We start from the raw sequence: 23,579 nt of genomic DNA, 5'->3' as shown, positions 1-23,579 counted from the left end.
CCTACCCCTTAATTCCCTGGTTGAACGTGATGGACATATGTCTTTTTTCGACCGTACTAACTATGTAACTATGTAACATAACATGGGGGGGGGGGGGGGGGGGTCTCCTGGCTGTTCACACAGGTGTGTCATTGCTGTACATTGACCATGCATTGCTTCTGTGGTATTGCAAAGGCAAAGACAAATGCTTCCAGCCATCCATTGCACTAATGGATTGGTCATCAGCTGGCTGTCTATGTCCCGCATCAATATAGACCAAAGTACAGAGGGTTAGGCTATGCTATTGTGCACCTACCTGATGCATCAGAAGGTGCGAGGCCCTTGCTAAATTCTGTGCACAGACTTTGAGATCTATGCTTTAGACTGTATCTAAACCTGCTCCAACATGGACTGACATTCTGGCCTACTTTCAGCCGATGCGACTTGTCTGTCGCTGAACAGTCGCTTTTTATGTATTCAGCACCTATGTATAATGTTGTAAAAATGCTCTAGAAGCTAAAGTCGCAGAAATGTCACACATATTTGGCCTGCAACTTTCTGTGCGACAAATTCAGACAGGAAAAATCAGTATAAATCCTTAGAAAATTATCCCCCAGTGTCTCCATCTGCTGGCGGTATTGAATAAGCATTGCTGCACTGATGGGGTATGCATTAGACGAAAAAAAAGAAGAAAAAGAAGAATAATACGCCCAGAAAAGAGGCGAAAAGGAGAAAAACGTAAAAAAACGTGAAAAAAAAGTAAGAGGAAGAGAAGGGAAAAAAAGGTGGAAATGGGTTTAAAAGGGATTTCGGCGGAGAAATATATATATATATATATATATATATATATATATATATATATATATGCGCACACACACACATAGATATAAACGTATTCTCCGTTGAGATATTGCAGCCGCTGCTGTGTCCAGGCCCAGGAGCCTTAGCACTGTGCTGTGATGTCACTCAATACCACTGACATCACTAGGTGTAAACAACATCTCTCCTTTGCTGTGTATGTGACTATGGAGCTGTTTGGTGATGTCGTCTATTACGGCCTTCATAGAAGCAACAGGAGATTGTTGCATCCATCTTGAACCCTCAGAACTACAGTGCTATGATGTCACTCACTTCCACAGGCCTTGCAGAGTGTAAACAACAACAACCCAGCTTTGTTGTGTATGTAACCAAAGGGATTTGTGATGTCACCTAGAACCTTCACAGCAGCGACAGCTTTATGAGGAGCATCAGCACTGCTCTGCCTGAGCAGAACCATCACCGCCATAGGTTGTCAAATAACCCGGATTTAACCCACACAGGTAAGTCCAATGGGGTGCAGGCATGTCCTCTATGCTTACAGCTTCCCGTGGGTGTTGGTTTGATACCGTTTGGGGACAGCCAAGGAGGCATCTGCAGGCAACAAAGGTAGGTGTGTGCTTGTGTGTGTGTTTCCTATGCAGATCCTAAGCCCAGTGTCACATGCAAGTAGGAGGAGTAAGAAGGGTTCCTGGCAAATCCGGGTTATGGATTGCATTTAAAAAGGCCCCGTGGGAGTGCAATGGGCCCCTGTCTTGCTGCTTAGCAATAATGGTATGGGTTTAGGTTCTGCTGTGTGTACTGGTGGTTGACTGCCCCCCAGCCCAGAGTGTGCATGGAAAATTGTCTGGCAGCCTCCCTGACAGCAAGCAGTGATAGTGCCCATGAAGGGGACCTTGTTGGGCCCGCCCCTTTCACGGTTATCGCTTCTCGGCCTTTTGGCTAAGATCAAGTGTAGTATCTGTTCTTATCAGTTTAATATCTGATACGTCCCCTATCTGGGGACCATATATTAAATGGATTTTTGAGAACGGGGGCCGATTTCGAAGCTTGCTTCCGTCGCCCTATGCATTGACCCGATATGGCAGTATCTTCGGGTACAGTGCACCACCCCCTTACAGGGTTAAAAAGAAAGATTCCTACTTTCATTGCTACCTGCTTGCTGGCTAGCCAGCTAGCCAGCCCTGTGGGCCTTGCTGCTGCTGCAGCCAAAAAACAAAAGGTGGTGCTGCTGCTGCTTCTGCTGCTTCTGCTTCTGCTTGTGTCTGGCCCCTGTTGGAGCGTCCAGGCACAGGACTTCTGCTGCTGCTGACTAAATGGCCTCCTTAATTGGATCATTTGAGTAGCCAGCACACCTGTGCAGGTAGGGCATGACATGATAGGCAGCTGCCTTGATAGCGGGTGGGTGCTGAATGTTCCTAATTGACAAAATAAGATTAATGCTTATGAAGAAATATAAAATCTCATCCCTTCCCCAATATCGCGCCACACCCCTACCCCTTAATTCCCTGGTTGAACGTGATGGACATATGTCTTTTTTCGACCGTACTAACTATGTAACTATGTAACATAACATGGGGGGGGGGGGTCTCCTGGCTGTTCACACAGGTGTGTCATTGCTGTACATTGACCATGCATTGCTTCTGTGGTATTGCAAAGGCAAAGACAAATGCTTCCAGCCATCCATTGCACTAATGGATTGGTCATCAGCTGGCTGTCTATGTCCCGCATCAATATAGACCAAAGTACAGAGGGTTAGGCTATGCTATTGTGCACCTACCTGATGCATCAGAAGGTGCGAGGCCCTTGCTAAATTCTGTGCACAGACTTTGAGATCTATGCTTTAGACTGTATCTAAACCTGCTCCAACATGGACTGACATTCTGGCCTACTTTCAGCCGATGCGACTTGTCTGTCGCTGAACAGTCGCTTTTTATGTATTCAGCACCTATGTATAATGTTGTAAAAATGCTCTAGAAGCTAAAGTCGCAGAAATGTCACACATATTTGGCCTGCAACTTTCTGTGCGACAAATTCAGACAGGAAAAATCAGTATAAATCCTTAGAAAATTATCCCCCAGTGTCTCCATCTGCTGGCGGTATTGAATAAGCATTGCTGCACTGATGGGGTATGCATTAGACGAAAAAAAAGAAGAAAAAGAAGAATAATACGCCCAGAAAAGAGGCGAAAAGGAGAAAAACGTAAAAAAACGTGAAAAAAAAGTAAGAGGAAGAGAAGGGAAAAAAAGGTGGAAATGGGTTTAAAAGTGATTTCGGCGGAGAAATATATATATATATATATATATATATATATATATATATATATGCGCACACACACACATAGATATAAACGTATTCTCCGTTGAGATATTGCAGCCGCTGCTGTGTCCAGGCCCAGGAGCCTTAGCACTGTGCTGTGATGTCACTCAATACCACTGACATCACTAGGTGTAAACAACATCTCTCCTTTGCTGTGTATGTGACTATGGAGCTGTTTGGTGATGTCGTCTATTACGGCCTTCATAGAAGCAACAGGAGATTGTTGCATCCATCTTGAACCCTCAGAACTACAGTGCTATGATGTCACTCACTTCCACAGGCCTTGCAGAGTGTAAACAACAACAACCCAGCTTTGTTGTGTATGTAACCAAAGGGATTTGTGATGTCACCTAGAACCTTCACAGCAGCGACAGCTTTATGAGGAGCATCAGCACTGCTCTGCCTGAGCAGAACCATCACCGCCATAGGTTGTCAAATAACCCGGATTTAACCCACACAGGTAAGTCCAATGGGGTGCAGGCATGTCCTCTATGCTTACAGCTTCCCGTGGGTGTTGGTTTGATACCGTTTGGGGACAGCCAAGGAGGCATCTGCAGGCAACAAAGGTAGGTGTGTGCTTGTGTGTGTGTTTCCTATGCAGATCCTAAGCCCAGTGTCACATGCAAGTAGGAGGAGTAAGAAGGGTTCCTGGCAAATCCGGGTTATGGATTGCATTTAAAAAGGCCCCGTGGGAGTGCAATGGGCCCCTGTCTTGCTGCTTAGCAATAATGGTATGGGTTTAGGTTCTGCTGTGTGTACTGGTGGTTGACTGCCCCCCAGCCCAGAGTGTGCATGGAAAATTGTCTGGCAGCCTCCCTGACAGCAAGCAGTGATAGTGCCCATGAAGGGGACCTTGTTGGGCCCGCCCCTTTCACGGTTATCGCTTCTCGGCCTTTTGGCTAAGATCAAGTGTAGTATCTGTTCTTATCAGTTTAATATCTGATACGTCCCCTATCTGGGGACCATATATTAAATGGATTTTTGAGAACGGGGGCCGATTTCGAAGCTTGCTTCCGTCGCCCTATGCATTGACCCGATATGGCAGTATCTTCGGGTACAGTGCACCACCCCCTTACAGGGTTAAAAAGAAAGATTCCTACTTTCATTGCTACCTGCTTGCTGGCTAGCCAGCTAGCCAGCCCTGTGGGCCTTGCTGCTGCTGCAGCCAAAAAACAAAAGGTGGTGCTGCTGCTGCTTCTGCTGCTTCTGCTTCTGCTTGTGTCTGGCCCCTGTTGGAGCGTCCAGGCACAGGACTTCTGCTGCTGCTGACTAAATGGCCTCCTTAATTGGATCATTTGAGTAGCCAGCACACCTGTGCAGGTAGGGCATGACATGATAGGCAGCTGCCTTGATAGCGGGTGGGTGCTGAATGTTCCTAATTGACAAAATAAGATTAATGCTTATGAAGAAATATAAAATCTCATCCCTTCCCCAATATCGCGCCACACCCCTACCCCTTAATTCCCTGGTTGAACGTGATGGACATATGTCTTTTTTCGACCGTACTAACTATGTAACTATGTAACATAACATGGGGGGGGGGGGGGGGGTCTCCTGGCTGTTCACACAGGTGTGTCATTGCTGTACATTGACCATGCATTGCTTCTGTGGTATTGCAAAGGCAAAGACAAATGCTTCCAGCCATCCATTGCACTAATGGATTGGTCATCAGCTGGCTGTCTATGTCCCGCATCAATATAGACCAAAGTACAGAGGGTTAGGCTATGCTATTGTGCACCTACCTGATGCATCAGAAGGTGCGAGGCCCTTGCTAAATTCTGTGCACAGACTTTGAGATCTATGCTTTAGACTGTATCTAAACCTGCTCCAACATGGACTGACATTCTGGCCTACTTTCAGCCGATGCGACTTGTCTGTCGCTGAACAGTCGCTTTTTATGTATTCAGCACCTATGTATAATGTTGTAAAAATGCTCTAGAAGCTAAAGTCGCAGAAATGTCACACATATTTGGCCTGCAACTTTCTGTGCGACAAATTCAGACAGGAAAAATCAGTATAAATCCTTAGAAAATTATCCCCCAGTGTCTCCATCTGCTGGCGGTATTGAATAAGCATTGCTGCACTGATGGGGTATGCATTAGACGAAAAAAAAGAAGAAAAAGAAGAATAATACGCCCAGAAAAGAGGCGAAAAGGAGAAAAACGTAAAAAAACGTGAAAAAAAAGTAAGAGGAAGAGAAGGGAAAAAAAGGTGGAAATGGGTTTAAAAGTGATTTCGGCGGAGAATATATATATATATATATATATATATATATATATATATATATATATGCGCACACACACACATAGATATAAACGTATTCTCCGTTGAGATATTGCAGCCGCTGCTGTGTCCAGGCCCAGGAGCCTTAGCACTGTGCTGTGATGTCACTCAATACCACTGACATCACTAGGTGTAAACAACATCTCTCCTTTGCTGTGTATGTGACTATGGAGCTGTTTGGTGATGTCGTCTATTACGGCCTTCATAGAAGCAACAGGAGATTGTTGCATCCATCTTGAACCCTCAGAACTACAGTGCTATGATGTCACTCACTTCCACAGGCCTTGCAGAGTGTAAACAACAACAACCCAGCTTTGTTGTGTATGTAACCAAAGGGATTTGTGATGTCACCTAGAACCTTCACAGCAGCGACAGCTTTATGAGGAGCATCAGCACTGCTCTGCCTGAGCAGAACCATCACCGCCATAGGTTGTCAAATAACCCGGATTTAACCCACACAGGTAAGTCCAATGGGGTGCAGGCATGTCCTCTATGCTTACAGCTTCCCGTGGGTGTTGGTTTGATACCGTTTGGGGACAGCCAAGGAGGCATCTGCAGGCAACAAAGGTAGGTGTGTGCTTGTGTGTGTGTTTCCTATGCAGATCCTAAGCCCAGTGTCACATGCAAGTAGGAGGAGTAAGAAGGGTTCCTGGCAAATCCGGGTTATGGATTGCATTTAAAAAGGCCCCGTGGGAGTGCAATGGGCCCCTGTCTTGCTGCTTAGCAATAATGGTATGGGTTTAGGTTCTGCTGTGTGTACTGGTGGTTGACTGCCCCCCAGCCCAGAGTGTGCATGGAAAATTGTCTGGCAGCCTCCCTGACAGCAAGCAGTGATAGTGCCCATGAAGGGGACCTTGTTGGGCCCGCCCCTTTCACGGTTATCGCTTCTCGGCCTTTTGGCTAAGATCAAGTGTAGTATCTGTTCTTATCAGTTTAATATCTGATACGTCCCCTATCTGGGGACCATATATTAAATGGATTTTTGAGAACGGGGGCCGATTTCGAAGCTTGCTTCCGTCGCCCTATGCATTGACCCGATATGGCAGTATCTTCGGGTACAGTGCACCACCCCCTTACAGGGTTAAAAAGAAAGATTCCTACTTTCATTGCTACCTGCTTGCTGGCTAGCCAGCTAGCCAGCCCTGTGGGCCTTGCTGCTGCTGCAGCCAAAAAACAAAAGGTGGTGCTGCTGCTGCTTCTGCTGCTTCTGCTTCTGCTTGTGTCTGGCCCCTGTTGGAGCGTCCAGGCACAGGACTTCTGCTGCTGCTGACTAAATGGCCTCCTTAATTGGATCATTTGAGTAGCCAGCACACCTGTGCAGGTAGGGCATGACATGATAGGCAGCTGCCTTGATAGCGGGTGGGTGCTGAATGTTCCTAATTGACAAAATAAGATTAATGCTTATGAAGAAATATAAAATCTCATCCCTTCCCCAATATCGCGCCACACCCCTACCCCTTAATTCCCTGGTTGAACGTGATGGACATATGTCTTTTTTCGACCGTACTAACTATGTAACTATGTAACATAACATGGGGGGGGGGGGGGGGGGTCTCCTGGCTGTTCACACAGGTGTGTCATTGCTGTACATTGACCATGCATTGCTTCTGTGGTATTGCAAAGGCAAAGACAAATGCTTCCAGCCATCCATTGCACTAATGGATTGGTCATCAGCTGGCTGTCTATGTCCCGCATCAATATAGACCAAAGTACAGAGGGTTAGGCTATGCTATTGTGCACCTACCTGATGCATCAGAAGGTGCGAGGCCCTTGCTAAATTCTGTGCACAGACTTTGAGATCTATGCTTTAGACTGTATCTAAACCTGCTCCAACATGGACTGACATTCTGGCCTACTTTCAGCCGATGCGACTTGTCTGTCGCTGAACAGTCGCTTTTTATGTATTCAGCACCTATGTATAATGTTGTAAAAATGCTCTAGAAGCTAAAGTCGCAGAAATGTCACACATATTTGGCCTGCAACTTTCTGTGCGACAAATTCAGACAGGAAAAATCAGTATAAATCCTTAGAAAATTATCCCCCAGTGTCTCCATCTGCTGGCGGTATTGAATAAGCATTGCTGCACTGATGGGGTATGCATTAGACGAAAAAAAAGAAGAAAAAGAAGAATAATACGCCCAGAAAAGAGGCGAAAAGGAGAAAAACGTAAAAAAACGTGAAAAAAAAGTAAGAGGAAGAGAAGGGAAAAAAAGGTGGAAATGGGTTTAAAAGTGATTTCGGCGGAGAAATATATATATATATATATATATATATATATATATATATATATGCGCACACACACACATAGATATAAACGTATTCTCCGTTGAGATATTGCAGCCGCTGCTGTGTCCAGGCCCAGGAGCCTTAGCACTGTGCTGTGATGTCACTCAATACCACTGACATCACTAGGTGTAAACAACATCTCTCCTTTGCTGTGTATGTGACTATGGAGCTGTTTGGTGATGTCGTCTATTACGGCCTTCATAGAAGCAACAGGAGATTGTTGCATCCATCTTGAACCCTCAGAACTACAGTGCTATGATGTCACTCACTTCCACAGGCCTTGCAGAGTGTAAACAACAACAACCCAGCTTTGTTGTGTATGTAACCAAAGGGATTTGTGATGTCACCTAGAACCTTCACAGCAGCGACAGCTTTATGAGGAGCATCAGCACTGCTCTGCCTGAGCAGAACCATCACCGCCATAGGTTGTCAAATAACCCGGATTTAACCCACACAGGTAAGTCCAATGGGGTGCAGGCATGTCCTCTATGCTTACAGCTTCCCGTGGGTGTTGGTTTGATACCGTTTGGGGACAGCCAAGGAGGCATCTGCAGGCAACAAAGGTAGGTGTGTGCTTGTGTGTGTGTTTCCTATGCAGATCCTAAGCCCAGTGTCACATGCAAGTAGGAGGAGTAAGAAGGGTTCCTGGCAAATCCGGGTTATGGATTGCATTTAAAAAGGCCCCGTGGGAGTGCAATGGGCCCCTGTCTTGCTGCTTAGCAATAATGGTATGGGTTTAGGTTCTGCTGTGTGTACTGGTGGTTGACTGCCCCCCAGCCCAGAGTGTGCATGGAAAATTGTCTGGCAGCCTCCCTGACAGCAAGCAGTGATAGTGCCCATGAAGGGGACCTTGTTGGGCCCGCCCCTTTCACGGTTATCGCTTCTCGGCCTTTTGGCTAAGATCAAGTGTAGTATCTGTTCTTATCAGTTTAATATCTGATACGTCCCCTATCTGGGGACCATATATTAAATGGATTTTTGAGAACGGGGGCCGATTTCGAAGCTTGCTTCCGTCGCCCTATGCATTGACCCGATATGGCAGTATCTTCGGGTACAGTGCACCACCCCCTTACAGGGTTAAAAAGAAAGATTCCTACTTTCATTGCTACCTGCTTGCTGGCTAGCCAGCTAGCCAGCCCTGTGGGCCTTGCTGCTGCTGCAGCCAAAAAACAAAAGGTGGTGCTGCTGCTGCTTCTGCTGCTTCTGCTTCTGCTTGTGTCTGGCCCCTGTTGGAGCGTCCAGGCACAGGACTTCTGCTGCTGCTGACTAAATGGCCTCCTTAATTGGATCATTTGAGTAGCCAGCACACCTGTGCAGGTAGGGCATGACATGATAGGCAGCTGCCTTGATAGCGGGTGGGTGCTGAATGTTCCTAATTGACAAAATAAGATTAATGCTTATGAAGAAATATAAAATCTCATCCCTTCCCCAATATCGCGCCACACCCCTACCCCTTAATTCCCTGGTTGAACGTGATGGACATATGTCTTTTTTCGACCGTACTAACTATGTAACTATGTAACATAACATGGGGGGGGGGGGGGGGGGGTCTCCTGGCTGTTCACACAGGTGTGTCATTGCTGTACATTGACCATGCATTGCTTCTGTGGTATTGCAAAGGCAAAGACAAATGCTTCCAGCCATCCATTGCACTAATGGATTGGTCATCAGCTGGCTGTCTATGTCCCGCATCAATATAGACCAAAGTACAGAGGGTTAGGCTATGCTATTGTGCACCTACCTGATGCATCAGAAGGTGCGAGGCCCTTGCTAAATTCTGTGCACAGACTTTGAGATCTATGCTTTAGACTGTATCTAAACCTGCTCCAACATGGACTGACATTCTGGCCTACTTTCAGCCGATGCGACTTGTCTGTCGCTGAACAGTCGCTTTTTATGTATTCAGCACCTATGTATAATGTTGTAAAAATGCTCTAGAAGCTAAAGTCGCAGAAATGTCACACATATTTGGCCTGCAACTTTCTGTGCGACAAATTCAGACAGGAAAAATCAGTATAAATCCTTAGAAAATTATCCCCCAGTGTCTCCATCTGCTGGCGGTATTGAATAAGCATTGCTGCACTGATGGGGTATGCATTAGACGAAAAAAAAGAAGAAAAAGAAGAATAATACGCCCAGAAAAGAGGCGAAAAGGAGAAAAACGTAAAAAAACGTGAAAAAAAAGTAAGAGGAAGAGAAGGGAAAAAAAGGTGGAAATGGGTTTAAAAGGGATTTCGGCGGAGAAATATATATATATATATATATATATATATATATATATATATATATATGCGCACACACACACATAGATATAAACGTATTCTCCGTTGAGATATTGCAGCCGCTGCTGTGTCCAGGCCCAGGAGCCTTAGCACTGTGCTGTGATGTCACTCAATACCACTGACATCACTAGGTGTAAACAACATCTCTCCTTTGCTGTGTATGTGACTATGGAGCTGTTTGGTGATGTCGTCTATTACGGCCTTCATAGAAGCAACAGGAGATTGTTGCATCCATCTTGAACCCTCAGAACTACAGTGCTATGATGTCACTCACTTCCACAGGCCTTGCAGAGTGTAAACAACAACAACCCAGCTTTGTTGTGTATGTAACCAAAGGGATTTGTGATGTCACCTAGAACCTTCACAGCAGCGACAGCTTTATGAGGAGCATCAGCACTGCTCTGCCTGAGCAGAACCATCACCGCCATAGGTTGTCAAATAACCCGGATTTAACCCACACAGGTAAGTCCAATGGGGTGCAGGCATGTCCTCTATGCTTACAGCTTCCCGTGGGTGTTGGTTTGATACCGTTTGGGGACAGCCAAGGAGGCATCTGCAGGCAACAAAGGTAGGTGTGTGCTTGTGTGTGTGTTTCCTATGCAGATCCTAAGCCCAGTGTCACATGCAAGTAGGAGGAGTAAGAAGGGTTCCTGGCAAATCCGGGTTATGGATTGCATTTAAAAAGGCCCCGTGGGAGTGCAATGGGCCCCTGTCTTGCTGCTTAGCAATAATGGTATGGGTTTAGGTTCTGCTGTGTGTACTGGTGGTTGACTGCCCCCCAGCCCAGAGTGTGCATGGAAAATTGTCTGGCAGCCTCCCTGACAGCAAGCAGTGATAGTGCCCATGAAGGGGACCTTGTTGGGCCCGCCCCTTTCACGGTTATCGCTTCTCGGCCTTTTGGCTAAGATCAAGTGTAGTATCTGTTCTTATCAGTTTAATATCTGATACGTCCCCTATCTGGGGACCATATATTAAATGGATTTTTGAGAACGGGGGCCGATTTCGAAGCTTGCTTCCGTCGCCCTATGCATTGACCCGATATGGCAGTATCTTCGGGTACAGTGCACCACCCCCTTACAGGGTTAAAAAGAAAGATTCCTACTTTCATTGCTACCTGCTTGCTGGCTAGCCAGCTAGCCAGCCCTGTGGGCCTTGCTGCTGCTGCAGCCAAAAAACAAAAGGTGGTGCTGCTGCTGCTTCTGCTGCTTCTGCTTCTGCTTGTGTCTGGCCCCTGTTGGAGCGTCCAGGCACAGGACTTCTGCTGCTGCTGACTAAATGGCCTCCTTAATTGGATCATTTGAGTAGCCAGCACACCTGTGCAGGTAGGGCATGACATGATAGGCAGCTGCCTTGATAGCGGGTGGGTGCTGAATGTTCCTAATTGACAAAATAAGATTAATGCTTATGAAGAAATATAAAATCTCATCCCTTCCCCAATATCGCGCCACACCCCTACCCCTTAATTCCCTGGTTGAACGTGATGGACATATGTCTTTTTTCGACCGTACTAACTATGTAACTATGTAACATAACATGGGGGGGGGGGGTCTCCTGGCTGTTCACACAGGTGTGTCATTGCTGTACATTGACCATGCATTGCTTCTGTGGTATTGCAAAGGCAAAGACAAATGCTTCCAGCCATCCATTGCACTAATGGATTGGTCATCAGCTGGCTGTCTATGTCCCGCATCAATATAGACCAAAGTACAGAGGGTTAGGCTATGCTATTGTGCACCTACCTGATGCATCAGAAGGTGCGAGGCCCTTGCTAAATTCTGTGCACAGACTTTGAGATCTATGCTTTAGACTGTATCTAAACCTGCTCCAACATGGACTGACATTCTGGCCTACTTTCAGCCGATGCGACTTGTCTGTCGCTGAACAGTCGCTTTTTATGTATTCAGCACCTATGTATAATGTTGTAAAAATGCTCTAGAAGCTAAAGTCGCAGAAATGTCACACATATTTGGCCTGCAACTTTCTGTGCGACAAATTCAGACAGGAAAAATCAGTATAAATCCTTAGAAAATTATCCCCCAGTGTCTCCATCTGCTGGCGGTATTGAATAAGCATTGCTGCACTGATGGGGTATGCATTAGACGAAAAAAAAGAAGAAAAAGAAGAATAATACGCCCAGAAAAGAGGCGAAAAGGAGAAAAACGTAAAAAAACGTGAAAAAAAAGTAAGAGGAAGAGAAGGGAAAAAAAGGTGGAAATGGGTTTAAAAGTGATTTCGGCGGAGAAATATATATATATATATATATATATATATATATATATATATATGCGCACACACACACATAGATATAAACGTATTCTCCGTTGAGATATTGCAGCCGCTGCTGTGTCCAGGCCCAGGAGCCTTAGCACTGTGCTGTGATGTCACTCAATACCACTGACATCACTAGGTGTAAACAACATCTCTCCTTTGCTGTGTATGTGACTATGGAGCTGTTTGGTGATGTCGTCTATTACGGCCTTCATAGAAGCAACAGGAGATTGTTGCATCCATCTTGAACCCTCAGAACTACAGTGCTATGATGTCACTCACTTCCACAGGCCTTGCAGAGTGTAAACAACAACAACCCAGCTTTGTTGTGTATGTAACCAAAGGGATTTGTGATGTCACCTAGAACCTTCACAGCAGCGACAGCTTTATGAGGAGCATCAGCACTGCTCTGCCTGAGCAGAACCATCACCGCCATAGGTTGTCAAATAACCCGGATTTAACCCACACAGGTAAGTCCAATGGGGTGCAGGCATGTCCTCTATGCTTACAGCTTCCCGTGGGTGTTGGTTTGATACCGTTTGGGGACAGCCAAGGAGGCATCTGCAGGCAACAAAGGTAGGTGTGTGCTTGTGTGTGTGTTTCCTATGCAGATCCTAAGCCCAGTGTCACATGCAAGTAGGAGGAGTAAGAAGGGTTCCTGGCAAATCCGGGTTATGGATTGCATTTAAAAAGGCCCCGTGGGAGTGCAATGGGCCCCTGTCTTGCTGCTTAGCAATAATGGTATGGGTTTAGGTTCTGCTGTGTGTACTGGTGGTTGACTGCCCCCCAGCCCAGAGTGTGCATGGAAAATTGTCTGGCAGCCTCCCTGACAGCAAGCAGTGATAGTGCCCATGAAGGGGACCTTGTTGGGCCCGCCCCTTTCACGGTTATCGCTTCTCGGCCTTTTGGCTAAGATCAAGTGTAGTATCTGTTCTTATCAGTTTAATATCTGATACGTCCCCTATCTGGGGACCATATATTAAATGGATTTTTGAGAACGGGGGCCGATTTCGAAGCTTGCTTCCGTCGCCCTATGCATTGACCCGATATGGCAGTATCTTCGGGTACAGTGCACCACCCCCTTACAGGGTTAAAAAGAAAGATTCCTACTTTCATTGCTACCTGCTTGCTGGCTAGCCAGCTAGCCAGCCCTGTGGGCCTTGCTGCTGCTGCAGCCAAAAAACAAAAGGTGGTGCTGCTGCTGCTTCTGCTGCTTCTGCTTCTGCTTGTGTCTGGCCCCTGTTGGAGCGTCCAGGCACAGGACTTCTGCTGCTGCTGACTAAATGGCCTCCTTAATTGGATCATTTGAGTAGCCAGCACACCTGTGCAGGTAGGGCATGACATGATAGGCAGCTGCCTTGATAGCGGGTGGGTGCTGAATGTTCCTAATTGACAAAATAAGATTAATGCTTATGAAGAAATATAAAATCTCATCCCTTCCCCAATATCGCGCCACACCCCTACCCCTTAATTCCCTGGTTGAACGTGATGGACATATGTCTTTTTTCGACCGTACTAACTATGTAACTATGTAACATAACATGGGGGGGGGGGGGGGGGTCTCCTGGCTGTTCACACAGGTGTGTCATTGCTGTACATTGACCATGCATTGCTTCTGTGGTATTGCAAAGGCAAAGACAAATGCTTCCAGCCATCCATTGCACTAATGGATTGGTCATCAGCTGGCTGTCTATGTCCCGCATCAATATAGACCAAAGTACAGAGGGTTAGGCTATGCTATTGTGCACCTACCTGATGCATCAGAAGGTGCGAGGCCCTTGCTAAATTCTGTGCACAGACTTTGAGATCTATGCTTTAGACTGTATCTAAACCTGCTCCAACATGGACTGACATTCTGGCCTACTTTCAGCCGATGCGACTTGTCTGTCGCTGAACAGTCGCTTTTTATGTATTCAGCACCTATGTATAATGTTGTAAAAATGCTCTAGAAGCTAAAGTCGCAGAAATGTCACACATATTTGGCCTGCAACTTTCTGTGCGACAAATTCAGACAGGAAAAATCAGTATAAATCCTTAGAAAATTATCCCCCAGTGTCTCCATCTGCTGGCGGTATTGAATAAGCATTGCTGCACTGATGGGGTATGCATTAGACGAAAAAAAAGAAGAAAAAGAAGAATAATACGCCCAGAAAAGAGGCGAAAAGGAGAAAAACGTAAAAAAACGTGAAAAAAAAGTAAGAGGAAGAGAAGGGAAAAAAAGGTGGAAATGGGTTTAAAAGTGATTTCGGCGGAGAAATATATATATATATATATATATATATATATATATATATATATATGCGCACACACACACATAGATATAAACGTATTCTCCGTTGAGATATTGCAGCCGCTGCTGTGTCCAGGCCCAGGAGCCTTAGCACTGTGCTGTGATGTCACTCAATACCACTGACATCACTAGGTGTAAACAACATCTCTCCTTTGCTGTGTATGTGACTATGGAGCTGTTTGGTGATGTCGTCTATTACGGCCTTCATAGAAGCAACAGGAGATTGTTGCATCCATCTTGAACCCTCAGAACTACAGTGCTATGATGTCACTCACTTCCACAGGCCTTGCAGAGTGTAAACAACAACAACCCAGCTTTGTTGTGTATGTAACCAAAGGGATTTGTGATGTCACCTAGAACCTTCACAGCAGCGACAGCTTTATGAGGAGCATCAGCACTGCTCTGCCTGAGCAGAACCATCACCGCCATAGGTTGTCAAATAACCCGGATTTAACCCACACAGGTAAGTCCAATGGGGTGCAGGCATGTCCTCTATGCTTACAGCTTCCCGTGGGTGTTGGTTTGATACCGTTTGGGGACAGCCAAGGAGGCATCTGCAGGCAACAAAGGTAGGTGTGTGCTTGTGTGTGTGTTTCCTATGCAGATCCTAAGCCCAGTGTCACATGCAAGTAGGAGGAGTAAGAAGGGTTCCTGGCAAATCCGGGTTATGGATTGCATTTAAAAAGGCCCCGTGGGAGTGCAATGGGCCCCTGTCTTGCTGCTTAGCAATAATGGTATGGGTTTAGGTTCTGCTGTGTGTACTGGTGGTTGACTGCCCCCCAGCCCAGAGTGTGCATGGAAAATTGTCTGGCAGCCTCCCTGACAGCAAGCAGTGATAGTGCCCATGAAGGGGACCTTGTTGGGCCCGCCCCTTTCACGGTTATCGCTTCTCGGCCTTTTGGCTAAGATCAAGTGTAGTATCTGTTCTTATCAGTTTAATATCTGATACGTCCCCTATCTGGGGACCATATATTAAATGGATTTTTGAGAACGGGGGCCGATTTCGAAGCTTGCTTCCGTCGCCCTATGCATTGACCCGATATGGCAGTATCTTCGGGTACAGTGCACCACCCCCTTACAGGGTTAAAAAGAAAGATTCCTACTTTCATTGCTACCTGCTTGCTGGCTAGCCAGCTAGCCAGCCCTGTGGGCCTTGCTGCTGCTGCAGCCAAAAAACAAAAGGTGGTGCTGCTGCTGCTTCTGCTGCTTCTGCTTCTGCTTGTGTCTGGCCCCTGTTGGAGCGTCCAGGCACAGGACTTCTGCTGCTGCTGACTAAATGGCCTCCTTAATTGGATCATTTGAGTAGCCAGCACACCTGTGCAGGTAGGGCATGACATGATAGGCAGCTGCCTTGATAGCGGGTGGGTGCTGAATGTTCCTAATTGACAAAATAAGATTAATGCTTATGAAGAAATATAAAATCTCATCCCTTCCCCAATATCGCGCCACACCCCTACCCCTTAATTCCCTGGTTGAACGTGATGGACATATGTCTTTTTTCGACCGTACTAACTATGTAACTATGTAACATAACATGGGGGGGGGGGGGGGGGTCTCCTGGCTGTTCACACAGGTGTGTCATTGCTGTACATTGACCATGCATTGCTTCTGTGGTATTGCAAAGGCAAAGACAAATGCTTCCAGCCATCCATTGCACTAATGGATTGGTCATCAGCTGGCTGTCTATGTCCCGCATCAATATAGACCAAAGTACAGAGGGTTAGGCTATGCTATTGTGCACCTACCTGATGCATCAGAAGGTGCGAGGCCCTTGCTAAATTCTGTGCACAGACTTTGAGATCTATGCTTTAGACTGTATCTAAACCTGCTCCAACATGGACTGACATTCTGGCCTACTTTCAGCCGATGCGACTTGTCTGTCGCTGAACAGTCGCTTTTTATGTATTCAGCACCTATGTATAATGTTGTAAAAATGCTCTAGAAGCTAAAGTCGCAGAAATGTCACACATATTTGGCCTGCAACTTTCTGTCTGTGCGACAAATTCAGACAGGAAAAATCAGTATAAATCCTTAGAAAATTATCCCCCAGTGTCTCCATCTGCTGGCGGTATTGAATAAGCATTGCTGCACTGATGGGGTATGCATTAGACGAAAAAAAAGAAGAAAAAGAAGAATAATACGCCCAGAAAAGAGGCGAAAAGGAGAAAAACGTAAAAAAACGTGAAAAAAAAGTAAGAGGAAGAGAAGGGAAAAAAAGGTGGAAATGGGTTTAAAAGTGATTTCGGCGGAGAATATATATATATATATATATATATATATATATATATATATATATGCGCACACACACACATAGATATAAACGTATTCTCCGTTGAGATATTGCAGCCGCTGCTGTGTCCAGGCCCAGGAGCCTTAGCACTGTGCTGTGATGTCACTCAATACCACTGACATCACTAGGTGTAAACAACATCTCTCCTTTGCTGTGTATGTGACTATGGAGCTGTTTGGTGATGTCGTCTATTACGGCCTTCATAGAAGCAACAGGAGATTGTTGCATCCATCTTGAACCCTCAGAACTACAGTGCTATGATGTCACTCACTTCCACAGGCCTTGCAGAGTGTAAACAACAACAACCCAGCTTTGTTGTGTATGTAACCAAAGGGATTTGTGATGTCACCTAGAACCTTCACAGCAGCGACAGCTTTATGAGGAGCATCAGCACTGCTCTGCCTGAGCAGAACCATCACCGCCATAGGTTGTCAAATAACCCGGATTTAACCCACACAGGTAAGTCCAATGGGGTGCAGGCATGTCCTCTATGCTTACAGCTTCCCGTGGGTGTTGGTTTGATACCGTTTGGGGACAGCCAAGGAGGCATCTGCAGGCAACAAAGGTAGGTGTGTGCTTGTGTGTGTGTTTCCTATGCAGATCCTAAGCCCAGTGTCACATGCAAGTAGGAGGAGTAAGAAGGGTTCCTGGCAAATCCGGGTTATGGATTGCATTTAAAAAGGCCCCGTGGGAGTGCAATGGGCCCCTGTCTTGCTGCTTAGCAATAATGGTATGGGTTTAGGTTCTGCTGTGTGTACTGGTGGTTGACTGCCCCCCAGCCCAGAGTGTGCATGGAAAATTGTCTGGCAGCCTCCCTGACAGCAAGCAGTGATAGTGCCCATGAAGGGGACCTTGTTGGGCCCGCCCCTTTCACGGTTATCGCTTCTCGGCCTTTTGGCTAAGATCAAGTGTAGTATCTGTTCTTATCAGTTTAATATCTGATACGTCCCCTATCTGGGGACCATATATTAAATGGATTTTTGAGAACGGGGGCCGATTTCGAAGCTTGCTTCCGTCGCCCTATGCATTGACCCGATATGGCAGTATCTTCGGGTACAGTGCACCACCCCCTTACAGGGTTAAAAAGAAAGATTCCTACTTTCATTGCTACCTGCTTGCTGGCTAGCCAGCTAGCCAGCCCTGTGGGCCTTGCTGCTGCTGCAGCCAAAAAACAAAAGGTGGTGCTGCTGCTGCTTCTGCTGCTTCTGCTTCTGCTTGTGTCTGGCCCCTGTTGGAGCGTCCAGGCACAGGACTTCTGCTGCTGCTGACTAAATGGCCTCCTTAATTGGATCATTTGAGTAGCCAGCACACCTGTGCAGGTAGGGCATGACATGATAGGCAGCTGCCTTGATAGCGGGTGGGTGCTGAATGTTCCTAATTGACAAAATAAGATTAATGCTTATGAAGAAATATAAAATCTCATCCCTTCCCCAATATCGCGCCACACCCCTACCCCTTAATTCCCTGGTTGAACGTGATGGACATATGTCTTTTTTCGACCGTACTAACTATGTAACTATGTAACATAACATGGGGGGGGGGGGGGTCTCCTGGCTGTTCACACAGGTGTGTCATTGCTGTACATTGACCATGCATTGCTTCTGTGGTATTGCAAAGGCAAAGACAAATGCTTCCAGCCATCCATTGCACTAATGGATTGGTCATCAGCTGGCTGTCTATGTCCCGCATCAATATAGACCAAAGTACAGAGGGTTAGGCTATGCTATTGTGCACCTACCTGATGCATCAGAAGGTGCGAGGCCCTTGCTAAATTCTGTGCACAGACTTTGAGATCTATGCTTTAGACTGTATCTAAACCTGCTCCAACATGGACTGACATTCTGGCCTACTTTCAGCCGATGCGACTTGTCTGTCGCTGAACAGTCGCTTTTTATGTATTCAGCACCTATGTATAATGTTGTAAAAATGCTCTAGAAGCTAAAGTCGCAGAAATGTCACACATATTTGGCCTGCAACTTTCTGTGCGACAAATTCAGACAGGAAAAATCAGTATAAATCCTTAGAAAATTATCCCCCAGTGTCTCCATCTGCTGGCGGTATTGAATAAGCATTGCTGCACTGATGGGGTATGCATTAGACGAAAAAAAAGAAGAAAAAGAAGAATAATACGCCCAGAAAAGAGGCGAAAAGGAGAAAAACGTAAAAAAACGTGAAAAAAAAGTAAGAGGAAGAGAAGGGAAAAAAAGGTGGAAATGGGTTTAAAAGTGATTTCGGCGGAGAAATATATATATATATATATATATATATATATATATATATATATATATGCGCACACACACACATAGATATAAACGTATTCTCCGTTGAGATATTGCAGCCGCTGCTGTGTCCAGGCCCAGGAGCCTTAGCACTGTGCTGTGATGTCACTCAATACCACTGACATCACTAGGTGTAAACAACATCTCTCCTTTGCTGTGTATGTGACTATGGAGCTGTTTGGTGATGTCGTCTATTACGGCCTTCATAGAAGCAACAGGAGATTGTTGCATCCATCTTGAACCCTCAGAACTACAGTGCTATGATGTCACTCACTTCCACAGGCCTTGCAGAGTGTAAACAACAACAACCCAGCTTTGTTGTGTATGTAACCAAAGGGATTTGTGATGTCACCTAGAACCTTCACAGCAGCGACAGCTTTATGAGGAGCATCAGCACTGCTCTGCCTGAGCAGAACCATCACCGCCATAGGTTGTCAAATAACCCGGATTTAACCCACACAGGTAAGTCCAATGGGGTGCAGGCATGTCCTCTATGCTTACAGCTTCCCGTGGGTGTTGGTTTGATACCGTTTGGGGACAGCCAAGGAGGCATCTGCAGGCAACAAAGGTAGGTGTGTGCTTGTGTGTGTGTTTCCTATGCAGATCCTAAGCCCAGTGTCACATGCAAGTAGGAGGAGTAAGAAGGGTTCCTGGCAAATCCGGGTTATGGATTGCATTTAAAAAGGCCCCGTGGGAGTGCAATGGGCCCCTGTCTTGCTGCTTAGCAATAATGGTATGGGTTTAGGTTCTGCTGTGTGTACTGGTGGTTGACTGCCCCCCAGCCCAGAGTGTGCATGGAAAATTGTCTGGCAGCCTCCCTGACAGCAAGCAGTGATAGTGCCCATGAAGGGGACCTTGTTGGGCCCGCCCCTTTCACGGTTATCGCTTCTCGGCCTTTTGGCTAAGATCAAGTGTAGTATCTGTTCTTATCAGTTTAATATCTGATACGTCCCCTATCTGGGGACCATATATTAAATGGATTTTTGAGAACGGGGGCCGATTTCGAAGCTTGCTTCCGTCGCCCTATGCATTGACCCGATATGGCAGTATCTTCGGGTACAGTGCACCACCCCCTTACAGGGTTAAAAAGAAAGATTCCTACTTTCATTGCTACCTGCTTGCTGGCTAGCCAGCTAGCCAGCCCTGTGGGCCTTGCTGCTGCTGCAGCCAAAAAACAAAAGGTGGTGCTGCTGCTGCTTCTGCTGCTTCTGCTTCTGCTTGTGTCTGGCCCCTGTTGGAGCGTCCAGGCACAGGACTTCTGCTGCTGCTGACTAAATGGCCTCCTTAATTGGATCATTTGAGTAGCCAGCACACCTGTGCAGGTAGGGCATGACATGATAGGCAGCTGCCTTGATAGCGGGTGGGTGCTGAATGTTCCTAATTGACAAAATAAGATTAATGCTTATGAAGAAATATAAAATCTCATCCCTTCCCCAATATCGCGCCACACCCCTACCCCTTAATTCCCTGGTTGAACGTGATGGACATATGTCTTTTTTCGACCGTACTAACTATGTAACTATGTAACATAACATGGGGGGGGGGGGGGTCTCTCTGGCTGTTCACACAGGTGTGTCATTGCTGTACATTGACCATGCATTGCTTCTGTGGTATTGCAAAGGCAAAGACAAATGCTTCCAGCCATCCATTGCACTAATGGATTGGTCATCAGCTGGCTGTCTATGTCCCGCATCAATATAGACCAAAGTACAGAGGGTTAGGCTATGCTATTGTGCACCTACCTGATGCATCAGAAGGTGCGAGGCCCTTGCTAAATTCTGTGCACAGACTTTGAGATCTATGCTTTAGACTGTATCTAAACCTGCTCCAACATGGACTGACATTCTGGCCTACTTTCAGCCGATGCGACTTGTCTGTCGCTGAACAGTCGCTTTTTATGTATTCAGCACCTATGTATAATGTTGTAAAAATGCTCTAGAAGCTAAAGTCGCAGAAATGTCACACATATTTGGCCTGCAACTTTCTGTGCGACAAATTCAGACAGGAAAAATCAGTATAAATCCTTAGAAAATTATCCCCCAGTGTCTCCATCTGCTGGCGGTATTGAATAAGCATTGCTGCACTGATGGGGTATGCATTAGACGAAAAAAAAGAAGAAAAAGAAGAATAATACGCCCAGAAAAGAGGCGAAAAGGAGAAAAACGTAAAAAAACGTGAAAAAAAAGTAAGAGGAAGAGAAGGGAAAAAAAGGTGGAAATGGGTTTAAAAGTGATTTCGGCGGAGAAATATATATATATATATATATATATATATATATATATATATATATATGCGCACACACACACATAGATATAAACGTATTCTCCGTTGAGATATTGCAGCCGCTGCTGTGTCCAGGCCCAGGAGCCTTAGCACTGTGCTGTGATGTCACTCAATACCACTGACATCACTAGGTGTAAACAACATCTCTCCTTTGCTGTGTATGTGACTATGGAGCTGTTTGGTGATGTCGTCTATTACGGCCTTCATAGAAGCAACAGGAGATTGTTGCATCCATCTTGAACCCTCAGAACTACAGTGCTATGATGTCACTCACTTCCACAGGCCTTGCAGAGTGTAAACAACAACAACCCAGCTTTGTTGTGTATGTAACCAAAGGGATTTGTGATGTCACCTAGAACCTTCACAGCAGCGACAGCTTTATGAGGAGCATCAGCACTGCTCTGCCTGAGCAGAACCATCACCGCCATAGGTTGTCAAATAACCCGGATTTAACCCACACAGGTAAGTCCAATGGGGTGCAGGCATGTCCTCTATGCTTACAGCTTCCCGTGGGTGTTGGTTTGATACCGTTTGGGGACAGCCAAGGAGGCATCTGCAGGCAACAAAGGTAGGTGTGTGCTTGTGTGTGTGTTTCCTATGCAGATCCTAAGCCCAGTGTCACATGCAAGTAGGAGGAGTAAGAAGGGTTCCTGGCAAATCCGGGTTATGGATTGCATTTAAAAAGGCCCCGTGGGAGTGCAATGGGCCCCTGTCTTGCTGCTTAGCAATAATGGTATGGGTTTAGGTTCTGCTGTGTGTACTGGTGGTTGACTGCCCCCCAGCCCAGAGTGTGCATGGAAAATTGTCTGGCAGCCTCCCTGACAGCAAGCAGTGATAGTGCCCATGAAGGGGACCTTGTTGGGCCCGCCCCTTTCACGGTTATCGCTTCTCGGCCTTTTGGCTAAGATCAAGTGTAGTATCTGTTCTTATCAGTTTAATATCTGATACGTCCCCTATCTGGGGACCATATATTAAATGGATTTTTGAGAACGGGGGCCGATTTCGAAGCTTGCTTCCGTCGCCCTATGCATTGACCCGATATGGCAGTATCTTCGGGTACAGTGCACCACCCCCTTACAGGGTTAAAAAGAAAGATTCCTACTTTCATTGCTACCTGCTTGCTGGCTAGCCAGCTAGCCAGCCCTGTGGGCCTTGCTGCTGCTGCAGCCAAAAAACAAAAGGTGGTGCTGCTGCTGCTTCTGCTTCTGCTTGTGTCTGGCCCCTGTTGGAGCGTCCAGGCACAGGACTTCTGCTGCTGCTGACTAAATGGCCTCCTTAATTGGATCATTTGAGTAGCCAGCACACCTGTGCAGGTAGGGCATGACATGATAGGCAGCTGCCTTGATAGCGGGTGGGTGCTGAATGTTCCTAATTGACAAAATAAGATTAATGCTTATGAAGAAATATAAAATCTCATCCCTTCCCCAATATCGCGCCACACCCCTACCCCTTAATTCCCTGGTTGAACGTGATGGACATATGTCTTTTTTCGACCGTACTAACTATGTAACTATGTAACATAACATGGGGGGGGGGGGGGGTCTCCTGGCTGTTCACACAGGTGTGTCATTGCTGTACATTGACCATGCATTGCTTCTGTGGTATTGCAAAGGCAAAGACAAATGCTTCCAGCCATCCATTGCACTAATGGATTGGTCATCAGCTGGCTGTCTATGTCCCGCATCAATATAGACCAAAGTACAGAGGGTTAGGCTATGCTATTGTGCACCTACCTGATGCATCAGAAGGTGCGAGGCCCTTGCTAAATTCTGTGCACAGACTTTGAGATCTATGCTTTAGACTGTATCTAAACCTGCTCCAACATGGACTGACATTCTGGCCTACTTTCAGCCGATGCGACTTGTCTGTCGCTGAACAGTCGCTTTTTATGTATTCAGCACCTATGTATAATGTTGTAAAAATGCTCTAGAAGCTAAAGTCGCAGAAATGTCACACATATTTGGCCTGCAACTTTCTGTGCGACAAATTCAGACAGGAAAAATCAGTATAAATCCTTAGAAAATTATCCCCCAGTGTCTCCATCTGCTGGCGGTATTGAATAAGCATTGCTGCACTGATGGGGTATGCATTAGACGAAAAAAAAGAAGAAAAAGAAGAATAATACGCCCAGAAAAGAGGCGAAAAGGAGAAAAACGTAAAAAAAACGTGAAAAAAAAGTAAGAGGAAGAGAAGGGAAAAAAAGG

General features: G+C 46.1%; 10 non-coding genes across 10 annotated transcripts; all 10 read left to right on the top strand.

Moving 5' to 3' along the window:
- Positions 1 to 1,717: 1,717 nt before the first annotated feature.
- Positions 1,718 to 1,908, top strand: LOC130303172 (U2 spliceosomal RNA). Its single transcript, XR_008853287.1, has one exon. It is a non-coding gene; the product is annotated as a U2 spliceosomal RNA (small nuclear RNA).
- A 2,085-nt stretch (positions 1,909 to 3,993) lies between these two features.
- LOC130303171 (U2 spliceosomal RNA) lies at positions 3,994 to 4,184 on the top strand. The gene has a single exon (XR_008853286.1). It is a non-coding gene; the product is annotated as a U2 spliceosomal RNA (small nuclear RNA).
- A 2,093-nt stretch (positions 4,185 to 6,277) lies between these two features.
- On the top strand, positions 6,278 to 6,468 carry LOC130303170 (U2 spliceosomal RNA). The gene has a single exon (XR_008853285.1). It is a non-coding gene; the product is annotated as a U2 spliceosomal RNA (small nuclear RNA).
- A 2,091-nt stretch (positions 6,469 to 8,559) lies between these two features.
- Positions 8,560 to 8,750, top strand: LOC130303169 (U2 spliceosomal RNA). The gene has a single exon (XR_008853284.1). It is a non-coding gene; the product is annotated as a U2 spliceosomal RNA (small nuclear RNA).
- Positions 8,751 to 10,846: 2,096 nt separating this feature from the next.
- On the top strand, positions 10,847 to 11,037 carry LOC130303168 (U2 spliceosomal RNA). Its single transcript, XR_008853283.1, has one exon. It is a non-coding gene; the product is annotated as a U2 spliceosomal RNA (small nuclear RNA).
- A 2,085-nt stretch (positions 11,038 to 13,122) lies between these two features.
- Positions 13,123 to 13,313, top strand: LOC130303167 (U2 spliceosomal RNA). The gene has a single exon (XR_008853282.1). It is a non-coding gene; the product is annotated as a U2 spliceosomal RNA (small nuclear RNA).
- Positions 13,314 to 15,405: 2,092 nt separating this feature from the next.
- LOC130303165 (U2 spliceosomal RNA) lies at positions 15,406 to 15,596 on the top strand. Its single transcript, XR_008853280.1, has one exon. It is a non-coding gene; the product is annotated as a U2 spliceosomal RNA (small nuclear RNA).
- Positions 15,597 to 17,691: 2,095 nt separating this feature from the next.
- On the top strand, positions 17,692 to 17,882 carry LOC130303164 (U2 spliceosomal RNA). The gene has a single exon (XR_008853279.1). It is a non-coding gene; the product is annotated as a U2 spliceosomal RNA (small nuclear RNA).
- Positions 17,883 to 19,973: 2,091 nt separating this feature from the next.
- Positions 19,974 to 20,164, top strand: LOC130303163 (U2 spliceosomal RNA). Its single transcript, XR_008853277.1, has one exon. It is a non-coding gene; the product is annotated as a U2 spliceosomal RNA (small nuclear RNA).
- A 2,092-nt stretch (positions 20,165 to 22,256) lies between these two features.
- Positions 22,257 to 22,447, top strand: LOC130303162 (U2 spliceosomal RNA). Its single transcript, XR_008853276.1, has one exon. It is a non-coding gene; the product is annotated as a U2 spliceosomal RNA (small nuclear RNA).
- Positions 22,448 to 23,579: the final 1,132 nt, after the last annotated feature.

This window comes from Hyla sarda, unplaced genomic scaffold (assembly GCF_029499605.1).
Source record: "Hyla sarda isolate aHylSar1 unplaced genomic scaffold, aHylSar1.hap1 scaffold_1192, whole genome shotgun sequence".
In the NCBI taxonomy this organism is placed as follows: domain Eukaryota; kingdom Metazoa; phylum Chordata; class Amphibia; order Anura; family Hylidae; genus Hyla; species Hyla sarda.
This window is presented reverse-complemented; position numbering and strand designations above follow the sequence as displayed.